This window comes from Phascolarctos cinereus, unplaced genomic scaffold, assembly GCF_003287225.1.
Source record: "Phascolarctos cinereus isolate Bilbo 61053 unplaced genomic scaffold, phaCin_HiC Scaffold_5;HRSCAF=322, whole genome shotgun sequence".
In the NCBI taxonomy this organism is placed as follows: domain Eukaryota; kingdom Metazoa; phylum Chordata; class Mammalia; order Diprotodontia; family Phascolarctidae; genus Phascolarctos; species Phascolarctos cinereus.
This window is the reverse complement of record NW_027555958.1, coordinates 336,518,617-336,524,744: the sequence shown is the minus strand read 5'-3', so window position 1 is coordinate 336,524,744 and position 6,128 is coordinate 336,518,617.

Below are 6,128 nucleotides of genomic sequence, written 5' to 3'. Positions count from 1 at the left end.
ACAAAGGTGATAAGTGAAAGAGCTGGAATTTGAACCCAAGTTTTGGGATTCCACATTCAGCATTCTTTTTACTACTTGAATAACTTGAAGAAGGTTTATTAAACCAGTGGAGAGAATCTTTGTTTTCACTTGTGGGTAATTGTTGCCCTCTATTCTTCTCTTCTTCCCTTACATAAAAGTGGCTGGAGGATGGATTTCTCTTTCTTAGTTTCTACCCCAAGGTTGTGCCATTTGGAGCCAATAGAGAAACATCAGGATGAATAAAGAGCATTTGGAACAAGCAGTAATGAAGAGTCCAGGCAGAATTACATGCACAAAAGAAGTCAATGAGATAGGTTTGGAATCATTCTGTAGCTGAGGGGCCTAGAAAGGGAGGGAGAGAAGGAAAGCGAATAAGAATTTATATAGCCAAGGCACTGTACTAAGAGCTTTACAAATGTTATCTCATTTGATCCTCACAACAACCCTGTGGGATAGGTACTGATACTAAGGCAAGCAGAGGCTGTGATTTGCACAGGATCACACAGCTGTTTCAGACTCAATTGGAACTCAGGTCTTCCCAACTCCAGGCCCAGTATTCCATCCACTCTATCACTTTACTTCCTAGAAGTCAGTGGGGCGATCTATAGACAGAGTTATGAGGCTTTCTGTCTATAAGATTTTTGAAGCTTTATTTAGAATGTTCAGGAGGATTCACAAAGGAAAAACAGCCAAGAAGGAAGAGAAGATAATATTTGGGCTAAATTCATACTCAAGTCACTACATTTCATTTGCTTAACTTCCCTCAATAGTGCAATTGGCCTTCCTTTTTTCTTTTTCAAAGCTTCAATATAGAGAGCCAAGATGGAAGAGTGAAAAGGTAGTTGCTCTCACTCTCCCCTATCAACCTCTGAAAACCCAGAAAATATCACCCCAGAAAAAAAACCCTGGAACAGCTGAACTAGAAGAAAGATGGGAATCAGAAATTCAGCAGCCCAGCAAATGGATCTCCCAGTGCCTCAGCAAAAACAAGGGAGGCAGAACTACTAGGGGCCCCAGGCAGATAAGTACCCTGCAGCATTCTTTTGAAAGGAGGTGAAGAAAACAACCTAAAGGCTTCCTAAAGCCCCAGCCTTGCTGGTTCCAGCCCAATGCCAGGTAAGCTGTCAGAGCCCTGCAGCCTCCAATTGTGAAGAAATCTTGAAGCCTAAGTGGTAGAACAGGCAAGCACCAACACCTAGACCTCCGAGTGCCTCAGTGAGGGTGAGGGAAACCAGCTCAGAAAACCACCAGGTGTCTTGGCACTCTACCACAAAGGAATCTCCCAGTGCATTAGCAGAAACAAGGGATACAACACTGCAGGGGGCCCCAGGCAGATAAATACCCTGCAGCACCCATCTAAAAGGAGCTGAAGAAAGCTAAAGGAAAGGAAAAGCAGGCAACCTAGAATTGCCTGAAAGTTTCAGCCTTACTGATTCCAGCCCAACACAAGGTAAGGTGCCAGAAACCTACAGCCTCGAATTGCCAACATAAGAGGCCCCAGCACACAAAGCCAGACCAAGACCTAGGCTCCCAACACAAGAAGCTTGGGTCAGTACCCTCTGTTCCCCAGCAGGAGAGCTCAATCTCTTTAAAGGCCAGGGAATAAAGAAACACCATGAGTAAAAAGAAACACCATAGATTCATATTATGAGAAGAGTGAAGATCAAGACAGAAATTCTGAAGAGGACAACATTGTCAACAAACCCACATCTGCAACAACAAAAGGGAATATGAACTGGTCTGAAGCCCAAAAAGCCTTCTTAGAAGAGCTCAAGAAGGATTTTAATAGTCAAATGAGAGAGGTAAAGAGTCCTTCAAAAATACAATTGGCCAATTGGAAAAAAAATACACTGAAGAAAACAAACACAATTGGCCAATTGAAGAAGGAAGGACAAAAACTAACAGAAGAGTACACTGAAGAAAACAAGTCCCTAAAAAACACAATTGGCCAATTGAAGAAGGAAGTACAAAAACTAGAAGAGTAACTGAAGGAAACAAGTCCCTAAAAAACACAATTGGCCAGTTGAAGAAGGAAGTACAAAAACTAACAGAAGAAAACAATCTGTTAAAAACTAGAATTGGACAAATGGAAACTAATGTCTCTATGAGAGAGCAAGAATCAGTCAAACAGAAACAAAAAAATGAAAAAATAGATGAAAATGTAAAATACCTCATCAGTAAAACAACCGACCTGGAAAATCGACTCAGGAGAGACAATTTAAAAATTATTGGACTACCTGAAAATCATGATGAAAAAAAGAGCCTGGACAGTATCTTTCAGGAAATCATAAAGGAAAACTGCCGAAGTCCTAGAACCAGAAGGGAAAATAACCATAGAAAGAATCCACCGATCACCACCTGAAAGAGATCCCAAATTGACAATGCCAAGAATATAATAGCAAAATTCCAAAATTACCAGATGAAAGAGAAGGTGCTGCAAGCAGCCAGAAAGAAAATTTATCATGGAACCACAGTCAGGATTACACAGGACCTTGCAGCTTCTACATTAAAAGACCACAGGGCATGGAACATGATATTCTAAGGCAAAGGAGCTTGGAATGCAGCCAAGGATCAATTACCCAGCAAAAATGAGCATCATTTTTCAAGGGAGGAGGTGGATATTCAATGAAATAGGAGACTTCCAAACTTTCCTGATAAAAAGACCAGAGCTCAACAAAAAATTTGATCTTCAAGTACAGGACTCAAGAAGGACTTAAAAAGGTAAATGGGACAGAAGATACAATATGTGTTAATAAGGGGGGGGCTGTTTAAACCCCTACAAGGGAATATGAGACTTGCAACCCTTGAGAACTGTATTGTTATTACACCTTGTTAAAGGAGTATACATAAAGAGGGTGGATATTAGTTGACTTTGATGTAATGATAAAAAAAATCTAATCAAGTGGGTTAAATGGATCCAAATAAGTGGATCAATCTGATCTTAGAAAATGTACTGAGAAAGGAGGAGGCAGACAAGGGTAAATTACATTACAGGAAAAGACACAAAGTCCTGTTACAGCAGAGGGAAAGAAGGGGGGGGAGCATTCTTTGAACCTTACTCTCATCAGATTTGGCTCAAGAAGGGCATAATATAATCAGTTAGGTATAGAAATCTAACTATAGGCAGTAGGAGGGAAAAGGGGAAAGAAAAGGGAGGGGGAAAGAAAGGGGGAAGAAGGAGGGAAGAAGTAAGTAAAGGGGAAGAAAAGGGAAAGGGATAATAAAAGGGGGAGGGACTGAAGGAGGCGGTGGTCAAAAGCAAAACACTAGTGAAGGGGGAAAGGAAAAAGGAGAAAGAAAAGCATAAATGGGGGAAAAGGATGGAGAAAAAACAGATAGTAATCATAACTGTGAATGTGAATGGGATGAACTCTCCCATAAAACGGAAAGGATTGCAGAATGGATTAAAAATCATAATTCTACAATATGTTGTTACAGAAACACATTTGAAAAAGAGTGACACATACAGGGTAAAGGTAAAAGGCTGGAGCAGAATATATTATGCTTCAGCTGAAGTAAAAAAAGCAGGGTAGCAATCCTGATCTCAGACAAAGCAAAAGCAAAAATAGATCTAATCAAAAGAGATAAGGAAGGAAACTACATCCTGCTAAAAGGCACCATAGACAATGAAGTAATATCATTACTATATATGCACCAAATGGTATAGCATCCAAATTCTTAGAGGAGAAGTTCAGGGAGTTACAGGAAGAAATAGACAGCAAAACTATACTAGTGGGGGACCTGAACCTCCCCTCTCGCACTAGATAAGTCTAACCACAAAATAAACAAGAAAGAAGTTAAGGAGGTGAATAGAACATTAGAAAAGTTAGGTATGATAGACCTCTGGAGAAAACTGAATGGGGATAGAAAGGAATATACTTTTTTCTCGAGTACATGGCACATACACAAAAATTGACCATGTACTAGGGCATAAAAACCTCACAATCCAATGCAGAAAGGCAGAAATATTAAATGCATCCTTTTCAGATCATGATGCAATAAAAATTATATGTAATAAAGGGCCATGGAAAGATAGACTAAAAAATAATTGGAAACTAAATATCTAATCCTAAAAAATGATTGGGTCAAACAACAAATCATAGAAACAATCAATAATTTCATTCAAGAGAATGACAATAATGAGACAACATACCAAAACTATGGGATGCAGCGAAAGCAGTTCTTAGGGGAAGTTTTATATCTCTAAATGCTTACATAAATAAAATAGAAAAAGAGGAGCTTAATGAATTGGGCATACACTAAAAAAACTAGAAAAAGAACAAATTAAAAATCCTCAACTAAACACCAAATTAGAAATATTGAAAACCAAAGGAAAAATTAATAAAATTGAAATTAAGAAAACTATTGAACTAATAAATAAAACTAAGAGCTGGTTTTATGAAAAAACCAATAAAATAGATAAACCTTTGGTTAATTTAATTAAAAAAAAAGAAGAAAACCAAATTGCTAGTATCAAGAATGAAAAGTGAAGCTACCACCAAGGAAGAGGAAATTAAAACAATAATTAGGAATTATTTTGCCCAACTATATGCCAACAAATTTGACAATCTTAGTGAAATGGATACATATTTACAAAAATATAAATTGCCCAGATTAACCGAAGAGGAAGTAAAATACTTAAATAACCCCATCTCAGAAAAAGAAATTGAACAAGCCATTGATGAACTCCCTAGGAAAAAATCTCCAGGGCCAGATGGATTTACATGTGAATTCTATCAAACATTTAAAGAACAATTAATTCCAATACTATATAGACTATTTGGGAAAATAGGTGAAGAAGGAGTCTTACCAAATTCTTTTTATGATACAAATATGGTGTTGATACCTAAACCAGGAAGAGTCAAAATAGAGAAAGAAAATTATAGACCAATTTCTCTAATGAATATAGATGCAAAAATTTTAAACAAAATACTAGCAAATAGATTGCAGCAACTTCTCACAATAATACACTATGACCAGGTGGGATTTATACCAGGAATGCAGGGTTGGTTCAATATTAGGAAAACTATCAGCATCATTGAGCATATCAACACAAAACCAACAGAAACCACATGATCATCTCAATAGATGCAGAAAAAGCTTTTGATAAAATACAACACCCATTCCTATTAAAAACACTAGAAAGCATAGGTATAAATGGAGTCTTCCTTAAAATAATAAATAGCATATATCTAAAACCTTCAGCAAGCATTATATGTAATGGGGACAGGCTAGAAGCATTTCCAATAAGATCGGGGTGAAACAAGGATGTCCATTATCACCACTGTTATTCAATATTGTACTGGAAATTAGCTTTAGCAATAAGAGAAGAAAAAGAAATTGAAGGCATTAGAATAGGCAAAGAAGCAAATCACTCTTTGCAGATGACATGATGATATACTTAGAGAATCCTAGAGAATCAAGTAAAAAACTACTTGAAATAATAAACAACTTTGGCAAAGTTGCAGGCTATAAAATAAACCCACATAAATCATCAGCATTTCTATATATTACCAACAAAGCCCAACAGCAAGAGATAGAAAGAGAAATCCCATTTAAACTTACTGTAGACATTATAAAATATTTAGGAGTCTACCTCCTGAAACAAACCCAGGAATTCTATGAACACAATTACAAAACATTTTTCACACAAATAAAATCAGATCTAAATAACTGGAAGAACATCAGCTGCTCACGGGTAGGCCGAGCTAGTATAATAAAAATGACAATCCTACCTAAGCTAATTTACTTATTCAGTGCCATACCAATCAAACTACCAAAAATTATTTTATAAAGTTAGAAAAAATAATAACAAGATTCATTTGGAAAAACAAAAGGTCCAGAATATCAAAGGAACTAATGAAAAGAAATGCAGGGGAAGGTGGCCTAGCAATTCCAGATCTTAAATTGTATTATAAAGCAGCAATCATCAAAACTGCTTGGTACTGGCTAAGAAATAGGGAGGTGGATCAGTGGAATAGGTTAAATATGCAAGACACAGTAGTCAATGACTATAGTAATCTATTATTTGATAAACCCAAAGACCCCAGCTTCTGGGATAAGAACCCACTCTTTGAAAAAAACTGCTGGGAAAACTGGAAAAGAGT